The sequence below is a fragment of the Amblyomma americanum genome, chromosome 4 (assembly GCF_052857255.1).
Source record: "Amblyomma americanum isolate KBUSLIRL-KWMA chromosome 4, ASM5285725v1, whole genome shotgun sequence".
NCBI classification, from domain to species: Eukaryota; Metazoa; Arthropoda; class Arachnida; order Ixodida; family Ixodidae; genus Amblyomma; species Amblyomma americanum.
Genome location: NC_135500.1, coordinates 94,890,767 through 94,908,578, shown reverse-complemented (window position 1 = coordinate 94,908,578; position 17,812 = coordinate 94,890,767). Strand labels below are relative to the sequence as shown.

The 17,812-nt window shown below is 47.9% G+C and overlaps 1 long non-coding RNA gene across 1 annotated transcript in view; it reads left to right on the top strand.

The window, feature by feature from the left end:
* Positions 1 to 1,528: 1,528 nt before the first annotated feature.
* The window catches only part of LOC144128130 (uncharacterized), a 33,682-nt gene continuing 17,398 nt past the window's right edge, over positions 1,529 to 17,812 (top strand). Inside the window, exon 1 of the long non-coding RNA XR_013313699.1 lies at positions 1,529 to 1,817. This is a non-coding gene — a long non-coding RNA (uncharacterized LOC144128130). The remainder of the gene's footprint in view (positions 1,818 to 17,812) is intronic.

Below are 17,812 nucleotides of genomic sequence, written 5' to 3'. Positions count from 1 at the left end.
CAGTGCTTACACACACGGGCGGAACACAAAACATGACGGCATAGCTGTTTATGTCGTCATGTTTTGTGCTCCATCCATGTGTCTAAGCGCTGTTGAGCAAATATGAGGCAACACGAACTATCCCAACCGCTTGTCTTGTTCTTTTTTTCTATAGACGGTCTAAAGATTATGAATAGACAAAATGATATATCTTTTGGAATGCATTAGAGTCCATAAAAAGTCTACAGACAGTCTGTAGACACTTTTATAAGGGGAACCGCGCTGTGAGGCCAGGAATGAATAAGGGAAGGGAGGGAAAGAAGTCAAGAGAGAAAGAAACTTCGTTGTGGATGCTTCCGGATTGATTTTGACCAGCTGCGGTTTCCTAAAACTCGCATCGCGCAGCATACAAGTATTTTTGCATCTTTGTTCTTGTATGGAGTCACTTACCCAAGTGCCCGTAGCAGTGGACTACGTATTAGGTCCGTTAGCCTGCATTACGCAGCGAAGACGTGCAATGTACTTTTTATTTGCCTATTTAAACGACGTTGGTCTGCTCTATAAAGCCTAATAGCTCCTAAATTGCATCTCACTCATATCCCCTCTTTATGCAGATAACTTTGTCAGCCCCTTTGTAGGGCATTGCATTCCACCATTTAATGTGTTCTAGCATTACTCGTTAATGCACCCGCAGCCCAAATTCAGTGTCCAATTTTTAAAATATATTTTTCGTTGTTTTCTTATTTACATTTCTTTCGCTTTACCATTTACTCCTCCCGTCTTCTGTCTATCTCTACCCAATTCCCATCCCCGCGCCGAGCAAAAATGAAAATGAAAATTGGTTTTTGGGGAGAGGAAATGGCACAGTATCTGTCTCACATATCGGCGGACACCTGAACCGCGCCGTAAGGGAAGGAAAAAAAGAGGGGGTGACAGAAGAAAGCAAAAAAGAGGTGCCGTAGTGGAGGGCTCCGGAATAATTTCGACTACCAGGGGATCTTTAACGTGTACAGACGTCGCACAGCAAACGGGTGCCTTAGCGTTTCGCCTCCCTCGAAACGCAGCCGCCGCGGTCGGGTTCGAACGAGGGAACTCCGGATCAGTAGCCGATTGCCCTAACCGCTAGGCCACGCCGAGTAGCGTGTCAGCGATTTTTACACGCCCGCTAAAATCTCTGTCTGTCATTAAATAATTTCTCTCTCTCTCTCTCTCTGCATTTCGCCGGCACCGAAATGAGCCTGCTGCAACAAAGTTTCGAACTCGCTACCCCGTGTTCAGCAGCCAAACGCCATGACCACTGAGTCTTCGCAGCAGGTGACCTCAAGAACGAGCTGTCCCCTTCAGTCACGTGACCCACTGTCAGCGCGGGCAGATGCAGCGAAAAATGCCACCCCCTTCGGCCCACAGATCCTCCTTTCAGCGGGCTGCGTCTACTCCTCGTGCGCTTTGGAGCAGGGGCCGCCGTAACGCAGATTTCAGGGGACGCCCCCAGAAGGCGCTGCTTGTCTAAAATGGGACAAGCCTGCTCCGACGAGTTTCGAGATCTCTTTTTGGCTCTCTTGCGTAACGTATTGGGGTCACGAATCGATCGTGCTCCGTATCTAGATAGAAAACGCGGCATGTACGGTTGCGCTCTAGAGGTCGTCTGCGCCCCTTAGGGATGCTCTGCGTGTGATGGCAAGCACGTGCGCCCCCAGCCAGCCTCTCTCAGTGCGTCACCTGTCGAACATCGGGTAGGTATCGAACCGCCCGTTGCACCGCAGCCTATGCCCCGATAGGGCGTAGCGTCGACGACAGGTGGCGGGTGAAGAGCGTTTGGGAAATCGTCGTCGTCTCAGGTGTGTGAGTGCGTGCGTGCGTATGTGTGTGTGCCGTTTTAGGAGTCTAACGTAAACTCCGACTGCGAAGGCTGCGAGGGCGTTGTCGCGTCCCGTGTCGCAACATTGCCGTTGCTCGCGCTGTCTGTCCCATAGGCCGAATGTCTCGAAGAAGTGTCTCATCAGTCGCCTCACGACAGGTGGTGAGTCACGCAGAAATGAGCCACGGAAAAAATAGAAAAAGAAATCGAAAAAAGGTTTTCATGTCGCTGTGAATCGCTGTGCCGACCATTACGCTAGTTCCCTCCTCTCCACCCTATTCCCGTAACCAAGCGACAAACTTGCCATTTAGTTCCAACAGCACGTACGAACAGCCTTCGTGAGCAATGCATTGCTAGTTTGAGCAGTGGTGGCGCGCAGCAGGGGTTTCCTGACACTGGCGGCATGGCGTTTAAAACTTGAGCAAAATGCGCGCAAGGTGTTTGCAGATAAAAATAAAGAGAAAGCTGGCCGTGTTGCGTCTGCTGAGCTGGAGGAAGTCTGCCGGTGGTTATGCGGTCTACGGTGTGATGTGTGCGACTGCTTCGACGCGCACAGCGTACGATACACCAGGTGTTCCACCTAAGACGTTGTGCAATTTTAAAAATAGGCCTTTTTATTTAGAAGAGAACTTTTTTAGAATAGCTTCGTCAGTGCTCGTCAGAATGCAGCTAAGACATGCTAACTAGTAGGCTGTTTATCTAATATTCAATTTTTAACTTTCTGACTACTATCGTTCGTCTATTCATTTATTCAGAGCCATATCACCCACCGCAATAGTAGTAGTAGTAGTAATAATAATAATAATAATAATAATAATAATAATAATAATAATAATAATAATAATAATAATAATAATAATAATAATAATAATAATTGGTTTTTGGGGAAAGGTAATGGCGCAGTATCTTTCTCATATATCGTTGGACATCTGAACCGCGCCGTAAGGGAAGGGATAAAGGAGGGAGTGTAAGAGGGAAGGAAGAAAGAGGTGCCGTAGTGGAGGGCTCCGGAATAATTTCGACCACCTGTGGATCTTTAACGTGCACTGACATGGCAAAGCACACGGGTGCCTTAGCGTTTTTCCTCCATAAAAACGCAACCGCCGCGGTCGCGTTCGAACCCGGGAACTCCGGATCAGTAGCCGAGCGCCCTAACCACTGAGTCACCGCGGGGGGTTCCACTGCAATATCCAAATCAGTTTTTAGAATTATGGTGTTCGGCTTCTTTGGGGTGAAATGCTTTGGAAATGTGTCTTTGACCCCACCTTGCGAAATGAAAACTACCTTGTGCCTGCCGCTCTTCGGCCAAAGCTGTCCTTGCGCCATAAAAATTCATCATCATTCATTCAGTTTTTAGAATTCTGAAAACGCAGTTGCCCTCGGCGCTGTGTTCTAAAGTTTCGAAATTTCGATGAGTAACATGTACTGGAGGAGTTGGTTTGCTTTCAAACTTTTCGAAATGGAATGTTTTTTCGCGAAGCGTAGCCAAAATTTGTTGGGCCACAGCACCGAGAGTAACTGCGTTTTCGGAATTCTAAAAGCTAATGTGGCTATTACTTACGATGGGATAGACGACTCTAAATAAATCGACATACAAACAGTAATAATTAAAAGGTTCGCTATTAAATATTACCTCAGCAGCCGTCTAGTTGGCATGTCTTAGCTGCTTTCTGAAGCCTTACACCGCTGACAACGCTTTTCCGGAAAAAGAGCTTTTCTAAGTCAAGAAGGTTATTTTTAAAAATTGCCGAACATCTATAGGTGAAAAATTCGACATTATGCGCGGCGAGTGAATGAAGTGAATTCCTTCAGCTGAATTTGATTGGTCTCAGGTATATCAATTGAATTAGTATGGACCAGTGCAAACAAAAATAAGAAGCTGCAAATAAATAATTCGTTGATGTAGCCAGCACACACATATGCTTGCCTTAACAGCAGTGGTCATCCCTTCGGTGTTACCGGCATAGTGAAAATCGCTAGGCTTATAGTTTTTTTTTATTACAAGGCTTACGTTTCTAGAGGGGCGTCTGTAGAGTATCGGAAACAAAACATGAAACATGACAGGGGCCTTAAGTGAGAAAGAAATACCGATACCGAAGTCGCGTCATTCCATAACAATGCTACTCATCATGGCGCTCAGGATTCTCTTGAGTTCTTCATTTTATGTCAGGAAGTGCACTGGTATTCATTTTGCTTTCTGCGTTGCAGTGTTTGGTCTCAGCCAGGAACGTACCGAATTTAACTCGTTCCTCTTGCAGAAAAGAACAGGAAAGCGTCTGACAAAAATCTTAGCTGCCAGGGAAGCACATATGGACTTTCTGATCTTTGTGTGGTCGTAGTTTTTTTATAGTCTGTGTGTTCGTAATGTATTGAAACTTGTGCTTCCGGTCATGTACTGTTCTTGACTTTCTGTTTCGTAATAGTGGAGGGATGAAGGAGGGAAGGAAAGAAGGAAGAGAGAAAGAGGTAGCACAGTGGGAGGCTCCGGATTAATTTTGACCACCAGGGGTTCTTTATGGTTTATGGTGGTTTAAAGTCCCAAAGCGAGTCGAGCTACGAGGGACGCCGTTGTGAAGGTCTCCGGAAATTTCGACCACCTGGGGTTCTTTCGGCCGTCTACATAGGTTGAGCTCGGTCGAGCCACAGCTAATTTTTTTCGAGTAGCGCTGTTTCGCTGCCAATACGGAATTATAGTCGAAATACGAGGAAAGAAAGGCGGCGAGTGTAGCCAAGACTACGGAGAGTGACATAATTGAATCAGCGCTAAACATGGGAGGGAGAGAGAGAAAGGCTAAGCGCGAACACGAGCGCTGAATCTTTCACCTGTCGTCCTAGGCACTCTGCCTGCGTGTGCCCGTCGTACGCCGAAAGCTTCGATCCGTAAGCTCTCAATGGCATTCATGCTGTTGTGCTTGCTAGGCGGCCGGTGAAGCGGTTTCGTTCTCACTTCAGCCGTCGAATCGGCTGCACTTTTGCAGTGTGCGGGCTTTCTCAAATTGCAAAGTGTTGGTTTTTTTTTCTTTACTACGCGCTGCTGCGGATGCGCGCATGCATGCACGCCATCGACGTACATGGGAAACGCGATGCGAGTCTGAGGTCTTCCATGTTTCCTGCACAGTGGAAAGGAGGATATGTTTTCAGATATGCTGAAAAACAGATCAGAATTACCGCACGCACGCACCATCACTTCTCATTCAGCTCATTAAAGAAAAAGTTTCCCACGGCAGGCCATGGTGCATGAAATACAGTAATGCACAAAACCTTGAGGGATGTGGTCTCGAGGAAAAATAAAATATATCAGGAAAAGCAGGCTAATGAAGAGCACAGAAGATTGGTTTGGTTCATGGGGGTTTAACGTCCCAAAGCGACACAGGCTATGAGAGACGCCGTAGTAAAATTTCGACCACCTCGGGTTCTTTTAACGTGCACTGCCATCGCACAGTACCCGGGCCTCTGGACCATCGAAATTTTGCCGCCACGGCCGGGATCGAACTTGCGTTTTTCGGATCAGCAGCCGAGTGCCATGACCACTGAGCACAGAAGGAATAGGAGTAATGCTCGTTCCATGGACCGGGGCGTATCCCAGCTGGATGGCTAGCGATGCAAAGCAGTTTAAAATTTTTTTTTTCAACAAATGATCATCCCGCAAACTTTTGTCCATGACTGTACAGGAGGCGCCGGCGCGCTAGGCCGGTCTAGCGACTTTCATTCGAATGCTCGTTTTTTACGGAAAGGCTGTAGCACACGAATGCGATACGCAGCTAAACTGAAATTAACGGTTCACGCGCTTCCGCAAGAGAAACGTTCAATCAGCTATACTTAGTGCGTAGTTAATCAACAAATGCGCGTTAATTGACAACAGAGCGCACCGTTTGATGAGCAATGTCCGTGCAATCATTCACTCGGATCTGGTGTTGAATGAAATACGTTACAGCGTGACTACTGCTCGCATGCTTTTGACGTTCCCCCGATGATTCAGTGTACACTTCGCGACGGCACACAACGCAACAAAGCATTCAACGCACTGAAGCCCGTACGTTCGTGTCGTTGTCACCGATGTAAACGGCCGTGAGCATGATTAGCAGTTGGTTCTGCAGTCTGCGGCTGCCCTCGATAACTTCACATAGCTTCCTTCGCACCTACGGAGCCTGTTTCTACCGTACGCATAGGAATGAGACGCAGCCGCACGCGATGCAGCGGAGAGCGTATGCCTTTGAGGAGGCTGAGTCGGCCTGCACTCCGCCATCGGGCAAGTTCCCGCTCCAGGCTGCGTATCCATTAAGTGGCGCGTCTGATTGGTCGGCGGGGTTCGTTGCAAATGCGTCGTAAAAATGACGTCACTGTGCTCATTTTTCGCTGGCGGTTTGAATGTGGAAGAGTTTTGGGTCTTCCATTACAATTTTCTCAGCTACGTAGCCACTATTTCGTGCAGAAAAAAAGAAAACGTATGTGGTGTTCCCGAGAAATGATCTATACGCCTTGAATGGTTTGATATTTCCCTTTACTGTCCCTTTAACGTGCGCTGACATTGCACAGCACAAGGGTGTCTTGTTCTTCGCTTCGATCGGAACGCGGCCGCCGCGTCCTCCTCACACTGAGCAACCAAATGCGTTAATCACTGAGCCACCGCGGCGGGTCAAGCACGAACAATATTGCTGCATGCATTAGCAGGTACTCCAAATGACAAACCCCGCGTTGCACTCCCAGGAAGATTTAGTGCCAGAGATAGCGGTCCTAGAAATAGATTGGTCCGAGTCTTGAGGGTCATGTTGTTTAGATAAGCATGTGAATCGGTGCACTCACGGTGGGCTGTAGACTTATCGCCGTGACGTCATCGGCCAGCAGGAGGTCGACAAACTTCGCGAATTAATCTGTGTTGCCTTTTAAAGGTGGGTTCTATTAGGAATACCTCATTACGCACCCAGCTGAGTTGCCTTTCTACGCTGTGCTCTTCCCTGGTTGGAAGGCGCGACTTGACAACAAAGGGGCGCGCTTACGCTTCTGTATCTATAGCCAGCACTGGCGTGACGTTCAACACATGCGAAAAGGTGAGTTTTCCCACATTGAATCGCTTTCAAGAACCGCTGCTGCGAATGCTCTGTGCATAATGCGATGCGCGCCTCTCGGGATTTCCGGAGTTCGTCCGTGGCGCGAAAGTCACCACCCTGTCTTAGGTTCTACCCAGGTGATATATCACCGTGAAACCCCGCACAAGTTGTGCCTCCGCTCAGTTGAGTGTGTTTAGCAAGCACCGCTGCGTTGGTATATGATCCATGCAGTACATACACTGTACGCGTGGCATTACGAACGAAAGCAGCTGCCGGCATTCCTTTATGGAATTATACCCGCATTGACCGATACCTCTATAATCTTACCTATAATTTTATTCCTATGATTTGATTTTATATATACACAACACGAATTTCACAGCTATTCTCAAATACAATCCGATCATTTTTCCAGCGTAACCTTCTATTTTCGAAGAGAATGAAAATCGTGAAATTAAATGGCACGAATATATACACTGGAACCTACGGATACACTGAAAGTAGTACGGATATTCGGAACTATACGTTGGCTCATTATTAAAGACCTTGATTTGTTCTTTCTGTCTGGCTGCAATGAACTGAAAGCTTCGCGGAAAACAACAAAAAATTTCGAAGGACGTTTAATAGATTTTGCCGCCTAAGTTGTAATGCTCCAGCATATTAATGAAGAGATGGAATCGTAAGATCTTAAATGTAGTACAATGTTTAGAATGTCGCCTTTTCCAGAAGCAAATCACTTTTTGACATAATCGGTGGTTGACTTCGAGCAGCGGTGTCCTGCCTGCATGCTAAAGCGGAAGAGTGGAAGTGACTGCTGAAGACATGGATAAGCGACCGCTTCGGTGAAACACCAAGCGGGTACATGACAAATGCTCCTTAAACTTCAATTGAGTAGAGCCAGAAATTCAATGGCGCAAGTTCCGGGCCATAAGGTCGAACTTCCGACAGTCAGAAATTCCATCTCCCTACTTACTCTCTTTTCCCGTGGATGCATTCAATCCGTCATTTTTCAGGCTACTGTTTCGACGTCACTAGAAGGAATTGTACAGGAAAGCCTCACCTCAGAGATAAATTTCGAACATTTCTTTTCAAGGTAATTTCGCTCAATTACCTCTCTATTATATAAAATGTTGGACTCAAGCGGGCAAAGGGTTTTGAAAACAGTCCGTGCGTCTTAGTGATATATAGTCCATGGATGTCGCTCATAAGAGCGCTAGAATATATTGTTTAATGTTCACCCGTCCAAATTCAGCGATAGTGCTAGTCACGGAAATTGCTCGCTGCGGTATCGATGTTTCTTCTTGTATTCCTGTCACTCCATTGCGCCGTTTTCTTGAGAACAGGCCTGATCATGGTTACCAGTGTATTAAGTACAGGCCCACAAGAAGTGTTAATCCTTGGTACGCCTGTACTACCCTGCTGCATGAAATACAGAAGGACATTCCATTATGTAGGAGCGCACCTTTACGCTATTATTGGAGCTCTCACAGGGCGCATATGTTTTCAGAGGTCATAATCTTCGTATTTTAGTTGTTGTTGTTGCCTTAGTGACATGGCACATACCAACGACGGGGGATAGGCCATGATTCAGTGAGGAGAGCCAAAAGAAGAGGGTAAACTGGTGCCAAGCAAATGGTTGTGCTTTGGGTGATATATCAGAGTAATTAAAGAGGAAAAAAAATCAAAATAACGGGGTAGAAGACCAGAGAATTGCATACATAAAAATTCCTGAAAGATCTTTTAAGTGCGGTAATTTAAGATACAATTAGCAAAGGAATCTGCCGGTAGCTGTTATGCAATTGTGGAGGCCTTCGCAAACTTTAAACAATGCAAAAACTCTGGCGCTCGCACCGAAGGAGAGAAGCGGGACCGACAAAGTGAGTCCAAACTTTGTAATAGGAATTTCTGATGCATCTTTCTCTGATGTGCAAACCTCCGGCAAGAGAGTAGTAGATGCTCCAATGTTTCTACTTCTCCACCAGCCAGGCAAAGGTTTGTGGGATTGAATCCACATCAACTCAAGTAAAAATTTAAGCGGGGGACACTGCAACGCATAATAGTCATCGCTACCTCACACTGCCGGGATTTACACGCACGAGCGTTCCATGGGTACATGAGATGTTGGCAGTCAACATTAGAGAGTAAGGGATCGTTGCACGGGGCGATTAGGAATAAAAGGCCTAAGCGAGCGACTCAAAGGAGCGTTTCGTGTTGACTCCAGCGCCCACAAAACACAGAGACAATCTGAGGGGAATATCACCTGTGAAACGTTTGTGGGAATTTTTAAAGCAGTCAGCCCAAGAGCCGTAAACTCCGCTAGAAATATGAGTGCGTAATCTCAGACCCGAATCGAAAAGCTCCAAGAAAAAGACTCCGTAAAAATACAAACCGCTGCCTGCTGGCCGGCCCTAGACGCATCTGTAGCAATCACAGTGTGGTGCGGGAAATGGCCAAAGTGATAAGAGAAAAGACCGGTTAGTACGATGGCAGGCAGATACTTCGCATTAGGTGGAAAAATAGAATCAAAAGCAATATCCACAGGGGACGTTGCGTAACCGACTGTATACAAAATTGAGATCCACACCAAAGTTCGATAAAAGGTTCTGAGTAAAAACAACTTGAGGGAGGCAGAACCGCGAACATTGAGGAGTGAGAAAGAGGGCTGGGTGGGAGATATAAATCGGGGTAGCCACACCAGGTGCCGACTCAAATGCCCGCAAAAAAGTCTCGACAGTTAAAAGGCGAAAACGGGAGGTAAGGTCGGGAATACGAGCCACCAGGTACAGAACTGCGGTGGAAACTCATTGAGGGAGACCTAGGCAGAGGTGCAGTGCGCGCCATTCTAAAAGCAGCAACAGATGAAGCTTCTGTTTAGGGGAGCCAGAAAGAGTATGCTGCAAAATTACAAAATGGGTCTGACATAGACTTTGTAAAGAAGTGGAAGCGTCTCCCGGCGCATGCCAAATTTCCTATGACTTATTCGTTGTCACCTGCCTACTGCACGCTCATCTTTTTCAACGTTAGTCTTGATGTGGGGCCGTCAATCCATCCTGGCTTTATAAATAACTCCTAGATACCTCAAATATTCAGCCTGTGGTATGCGGTCCGAGCGATAGTGTAACGAGATATATAAAGGCATGTTGGATTTAAAAAACCAGCACATAACTTTTGTGCACATTTAATACCAGATTAATGTTATCCAGCCAAACCTCGAGTGCATTGAGGTAAGCCTGGAGAGAACGATATAGGACATGAATGTCTGTTGCAGAAGCAACGAAGGCTATGTCGTCTGCGTAAACGTAAACTGTAACGTCAGGGTGCACGGGAATGTCACACATCAGCAGATTGAAAAGAAGTGGCGAAAGCACAAAACCTTGTGGTTCTCTGTGTGTTATTTCTCTTGTTCATCATCATGTTCATCCAAGCTCACCGGCAGAACATCAATAACGTCATAGGAAAAAGTGGTCCCACCCTTACAAAAATGGTCTATAGAAGGAGGAGGACGAGGAGGAAGAAGAGGAAAGGCAGGGAGGTTAACCAGAAGAATAATCGGCTTGCTACCCTACACGGGGGGAAAGGGGTGACCTGATAAAACTAAAGGAGAAAGGAGAGTCACTATGAAAAGTCAGCGCTCGTAAAAGTCATAGCCTGTAGTGCAGGCGAGAAGTTCACAAGAAGCAGAGCAGTGCCTTGGGGGCCTTTACCGCCGACGATCGCCGCGGCAAGTGGCCGAGAATCTTCATTTCTGTCAGTGGGCGTGGATCTAGACGCTCCAGCGCGCAGCAGAGCGACTGCCTTTCGGCGCTGTAGGCAGGGCAGGCACAAAGAATGTCGGATATAGTCTCATCACACCCGCATTTGGCACATGCAAGGCTGTCAGCCATACCAATTAAGAACGAGTAATGGTTGGTGAATGCTACACCAAGCCACAGGCGACACAGCAAAGTTTCTTCACGTCGCGGTAGGCCGGATGGAAGCCGGGGCTTCAGATCTGAGTCCAAGGCTTTTAAACGTGAATTGGAAAATTGGCCGGAATTCCACGCGGCAAGCGTTATGTTCAGCGCAAGAGTGCGAAGTCTGCCCGCTGCGTCTGATCTCGAAAAGGGGATGGACACAAAATCGCCGTCGTGGTGAGCAGTTCGCGCGACCTCATCCGCGTGGTGATTACCTGCTATGCCGCTGTGCCCCGGTAGCCATGGGTAGATACTGTCGTGCCGTTTATTTATGGCACAGTGATGTAGTTGGAGATGTACTCCACGGCGAAGAGAAGCATGTAAGCTTTGAAGGGCAGCTTTGGAATCGGTGAAAATAGACCACTGCTTAGGGCGCTGCTGATTGATGTGTTTAATGGCGATACGAAGAGCAGTGAGTTCTGCACCCGTCGACGAAGTCTGGTGAGCTATCCTAACTCTAATTTCTGTAGTCCTTGTGGGGATGACCACGGAGCCCGAAGAACTGGTAGGGTTTTCTGAGCCATCGGTGCAGACGCGCATCCGATTTTCATAGTGCTCATGGAAATATTCAAGAGTGATCTATCGGCGATAAATGTATCGTCTTCCTGACGCCAGGTACCGAGAGAAGCACACGGGGATTGTGCAGGCTCCCAAGTGGCGAGGACGGTCTAGAGGCGGGTGTAAACTGGGACGGCAGAATGGCTCGATGTGCATCAATGGCGTTTGTAAACGATGTGCGCGGCCTGGTAATAGGTAGAGTGACAAGATGGTGAGAGGGAACCCGGGATATGTGTCGGAAATGGGTTCTCAGTGCGTGAACTGTTAGGTAGGTAGGGACTGGATGCTCCTGGGCGATGAGTACAGATGCGGCCGTAGAGGCACATTTCGGCAATCCTAGACAAGTTCGGAGAGCTTGACCTTGAATGCTTTGCAGACTTCGTATGTTTGTTTTTCGAATGTTTCCAAGTGCAGGGAGGCTGTAGCGAAGAAATCCCATGAATAAGGCTTTGTAGAGCTGCATCGTCGACCGCACTGACGCTCCCCACGACGTTCCCCCAAGAAAGACGAGAACGTGAGAAATCGCTGTCAGTCTCTTTTTCATGTACGAAATAGGGGGGGGGGGGGCATCCAAGATAGATTTCGGTCGATGATTACTCCCAGAAACCGATGGCTCTTCGCCTCGCATCTCTGAGGTCAAGGCTCGACTTTGTGCGTCGGTATCTACGCTCTGCCATCCGTCCCAGTGAACACAGGCGCTGCAATTCCATGTCAAATTTTGTGTACTTTGTAACTGGGGTGAATAACTGTGCCGCGTTTTCTATGGCCTCCTTAATTTTCTCTTCCAAACCAATGGAGGAACTTCTCTGCAAGCATCTTCCATAAGTGCTTGAAACACTGACCAATCGATGCGTCGCATGCGTGTGGCTGAGGTGCATGTGGAGAGGCCAGTAATGATCAGATATGTAGGGATATGGTCACTTCCGCGGGTTTCAATATCCGAAAACCGCTGGACGTTGCTGATAAGGCATCGAGAAACGAAAGCGAAGTCAAGGCAGCTGCTGCAAGTTGTCCCTCGAGTATAGGTTGGGGAGCCGTCACTTAGACACTGAAGGTCATGGTCAGAGGCGATGGACACACGCTTTCGTCGCCTAATATTCATTCTAACACCTCCCCACATCGTGTGGCGAGCGTTAAAGTCGCCCATGACGATGCAAGGGCCGGGTGTAACAGCGATCAAGTAACTCAATTGTGCGGCGTCAAATCGACTTGATGGCTACAGATACGCACCCACAAGCGTAAACATGAGGTTACGCCTCTTCACTGTTAGGCAAACGTACTGGTTGTCGGCATTGGGGGGAACTGGATGAAGCACATACGTAAGTTCACGCCGAATGTAGACGATGACTTTACTGTTCCCTCGGTGCGTGAGAGATGCAAACGCCTCGTAGCCTGTCAGTCGCAATATCTTTTGTGCAAATCGACTCACAAATGACAAGGATTGCGGAAATTATTTACGCAAACAAATTGCCGAAAATTTGAAATTCGGGACTGGAGTCCACGGGCATTTCATTGAAAAATAGAGGCTTGCTTCAGCTACTGTCCAAATGTTAATGCTGGGGGAGCCATTTTTCCTGCTACTGTACATCCGCTAGAATCGGAGTTAGCGCGTCTAGTACTTGCAGCGCATTCTGTGCTGGTGGCGTGCGCAGGCCTGCCAGTACAGCGCGGATGGCACCCAGGATGGACTTGAACATTGCCATAATCGGCAGTTCTTAGCCATGACCGAGGTCTTGGTCGGGTCTATAGACTTCTTATAGACTCTATTGCCTTCCTATAATATTTATTTTTGTTTATTCATAGTCTATAGAATGTGTATAGACTAATGTCTACTGAAAGTGTATGGCCACAAATCTATAGATTGTCTTTAGACTGTCTATATAATTTTTATTGCTTGTGTACTGTTCTCTATATACAGTCTATAGACAGACTGTCTAAAGAAATTTTTATAAGCGACAGCACGAAAAACTTCACGAAGCATGGAACGGAGACAAGGACAAGCGGTCAGGATTCAGCAACTTTACCGAGAGCGGTTCGCTGATTATCTCCGATAAAGAGTTTGCTTCTTTTGAACACGTGTAAATGATTCTTTTGCTTGTGTAAATTATTTTGCACGTGTAAATGATTCTTTTGATGTTTGGTGGTTTTGCACCACACATCAGCGACACAAGCAGGAAACACCGCGCTAAAGGCTTTCGCCTCACCACACTGTAGGTCAAGATAGTGTTCCCATGAATTTTTTTTTCACCTGCGTATCACTCACAATAAAGTTGTTGTAGGCACACGCCCGTCCTTGTCTCTGCTCTGTCCTTGGTGCTGCCTTTTTGCGCTGCGGTCCCTTTCAGTCGTGTCGTAACGACATAACCAATTTGTCACGTAGATTGATCCTCTAGACTAGTACGTCAGCGGCACGGATGTAGCGTACGCAGTGCGTAGCCCTTTATGCAGTGTACAATTGGAAATCAATGAGGGCACGATGCCCTGTTATTCTGTTCAGCAGGAACCAACTTAGGTGGACGCCACGATTGGCATGGGAGATGTCCGCTCCGGCACAGAGCAGACACCCAACAAAGGCACTCCCCAAGGCTCTATCATCTCTCCTCTCCTCTTCAATATAGCTATGATCGGCATGGCAAAAGCACTCGAGGCTATTGAAGGCATCGGCTATACTATCTACGCTGATGATATTACCATCTGGTCCACCTGGGGTTCCCTTGCCGACAAAGAAAACACCCTACAAGCGGCAGTCAATTGCGTAGAAAGACAAGCAGCAAATTGCGGCCTCCGCTGCGCACCCGACAAATCCGAAATTATCCGCATTCAGGGCTATGCCTACAAATCTCCCGGCGACATCGAGGTTTACCTCGAAGGCACGATAATAAAGGAAGTCCCTCTTATCCGCATCCTGGGCCTTTGGCTTCAGAGCGACAGGAAAGCCAACCACACGTTACAGCGTCTCCGGACAACTGCCCTCCAGATCTCCCGCATGATTCGGCGCATCACCCGCAACCGAAAAGGCATGATAGAGGAGAATACAATTCGACTGATACAGGCTCTAGTTATGAGCCGCCTGTCATACGGTCTCCCATTCCTACCACTTCTGGGGAATGAGCGAGACAAAGCAGATGCCATCATCCGTGCCGCCTACAAACATGCGTTAGGCCTCCCGATGTACATGGCCAACTGCCACCTCGAGGACTTGGGACTGACCAACACAATAGAAGAAATTGGAGAAGCCGTCCTAGCATCGCAAAAGGAACGCCTCCTCACCAGCAAAGCTGGACGCGCAATCTTAAAAAGAGTGGGTTCCCCGGCTGACATACGCGCCGTCCAGGACTACCGAGACCTACCCTCAACTCTGCGAACTCGCGTGTATTTAGCTCCACTCCCGAAGAACATGCACTCGGTCTCACAAAAGGGACGACGAAAGGCGCGAGTGGACTATCTGCGCCGCACACATCGACAGGCACAAAATGCTGTATACGTCGACGCAGCCATGTACCCCGATTCAACAAACACGGTGGCGGTCGTCTTGGACACCAATTTCAAGGAAATCGCCAGCGCCTCCCTACGAAACTGCTCTCCTACAGTAGCAGAAACTGCTGCAATTGCCCTCGCAATCCAGCACGGCGATGCTACGGGAAATGAGTTAAAAATTATTACCGACTCCCAGTCCGCGTGTCGCCTCTTTCTCTCTGGCAGACTTCCACACTCCGTCGCTCCCATTCTGACTACCCCACAAGTTCAAAATTCCACATGCAAGCACCAAATCACTTGGACTCCTGGGCACGAGGGGCTCGAGGGAAACGAGGCCGCGGACAGTCTAGCTCGAGGATATACTAACCGAGCGACTAACCTCCCCGACCTCACCCCTCTCCCCTCTACGTACGGCGAGCGCCTCCTCCTTCTCCGAACACAAAGACAAGTCTATCCCCCACCACACCGTAAGCTAACGGCGGCAGAGGCGAGAGAATGGCGACAACTACAGACGAACACCTTTCCTAACCTACACAAGTACCACATCATCTTCCCCGACAGATCTGACATCATCTGGCCCTGGTGTGGCGGAATTCCAACAACATGTCATGTAACATGGGGCTGCTCCGGTCCCAAGCCCCCCGAACTAGACAAACATCACTCCGAGGAACAGTGGGAGTCTGCCCTGCTCAGCTCTGACTTGGCGACGCAGCGAAAGCTGATATCTCAAGCAAGAGCAACTGCGGTGGACATTGGGGTCCTGAAATAAGGATTCCACACAAAATCTGTATTTTCGCCTCTCTATCCTACCTTTTTGAAATAAACGTTTTCTGCTACTACTGCCCAGAGAAACTCACGTATTTTACCGAGGCTAACTTCTTTGTCAACTGCTGTAACTCTTCTTGCCATGTACGCAGTGTACATTTCGTACACGAACACGCGATATTGGCTGTTCAGTTACGAGACACTACTTCGACGCCATATTTCACTCCGTGGAGGGCCCTTCATCCGGCCTTTTCTTAAAAGAAGAAAGAAAAACACAATAAAACGTTAGATAAGGTGCACAATCTTCAGCATGAAAAAGTGATTACGTAACAATAACGATAAGAATTAGTGCTCCCTCATCAAAGGGAAATGCACGCGTAGAATGAAGAATACAATGAAGATTCATTGTCACGTACTCGTGCACAGGTTCTGTTTTATCGCTTTCATTACAGAAATACAGTTTAGATGCAGGAACATCTAACGTCCCGCATGATGGCTGTCGCCTGCGATGATCTATTCTTCCATCCGAGGCGTATTCGTTGTCCACGCAGATTTGGTACTGTTCAAAGAGAACAGGCTTGAGCATTTTTCGAGCTGGCCTTGGTGGCGCAGGGTCAGTCGGCACAAATGGGATTACATGGCGCGACTGCAAACATCCGGTGCTGAATAACGAGGCATCCGGCATTCATGCTTGTTATACTATGCCATGTTTATACGGGTTAGTTGAAACTCTTCGTCACCATGCCGAACGCGGCCGGACATCATTTACATACACTGTAGCATCGATAGAATGTGACAGTGGGACAGATGGCGCCGCAGTCTGACGCCCAAACAGAGTTACTGCACAGGCTACCAGAGTTTTAAGCTTGCCGCTAGCTCTTCTTGTGGCCAAACACCATCACAAGGTTCAAAAGCATCCATGCATTGCGGATACGCCAAAACCGGGCCCCGCATCGTTTCGCACTGAACTGCTGGTGAAAGTCCAGTGCTTCACCTCTTTTCGCCTTTGCAGCCTTTTTGACGCGATAGCGTTAAGGAGCTGGCGTCGCAGAAAATCCGGCGTTAGCAGGGTCGGCTTTGTTCACCGCGAGCGAAAAATCCACAAAAAATCCCCAGAGAAGCAACCTTGAAGGCATGTGGGCCACTTCGGTCACGCATAACCTTGGGGCGTCATTACAACCTGCCCACTGGATTGTGAGCAAACGGCGCAGCTTGGCAGGTGGCTGTCAAATTAATGATTAGTCGCTAGAATCGGCAAGAGCAACTTGAGTCGCATGCAAGCCCCACCGGCGGCGGCACCTGCCATCGCAGGGCAGTGGTTCATTGTTTAACCGCTGCACCACTGTGTCAGGAGTGGTATGGGAACTCCCAGAGATCTATGAATGTCTAGTTCCGCATATATGGGCATTAACCCATTAAGCTATCGCGTCATATCCTTCAGGTGAAGGTTAAGTAGCCCACCTAATTTTGCTTGTTTTTTCTCGGAGTGCACTTGTTTCAGTGAAAAAACTATTTTTGTGGCAAAAATATCCAATTTTGTGATAAGTTTCCTCCAACGGTTAAAAAGAAAGCGCTTGTGACGTGTGCGGTTTACAACGGGTAGCGTCACCCATCCACGTGGCGAGTATTTTGTTTATAACTCGTTGAGATAGGTCTTCGTGCAGCCGGCGCTTTACTTACAAGCTCTGTCATTCACTGCGACGGTGTTTCGGCTAGAATAACTCAAGTTCGGCGGACAAAATGTGGCGGATTGAGCCTGCACCTGCCCTAACCGCTGCACTATGCATACCTCTGGAGTGCAAGAGTTGCGTCTTTCCCTAATTATACTTGGACGTTTGTGAAAGCAATATGGCGGACTTACGCGCAACTCTGGGAACCTATACAGTAACTCTAATGCCAAAAACAAACATTCCGCTTTGCCACGTTAAGCAACACTTGGGGCTATAGCCCCAAGTGTTGCATATACATATATGTATAGTCCCTAAACTCAGTTCAGCTTCAGGATACAATGCTGGGGTAAACCTAAAAAAAATTGTTGCCGGTTTAGCATTATTAACCACGAAGTATTGTGCGAGAGCAGGTTTTTGCAGATAGACACCAACTCCACGTACCCGAAAGCGCGACTGCAAGCGCCTTTGCTTTCCTACCGCGGTTTGCGCACAGGTGGAAGTTGT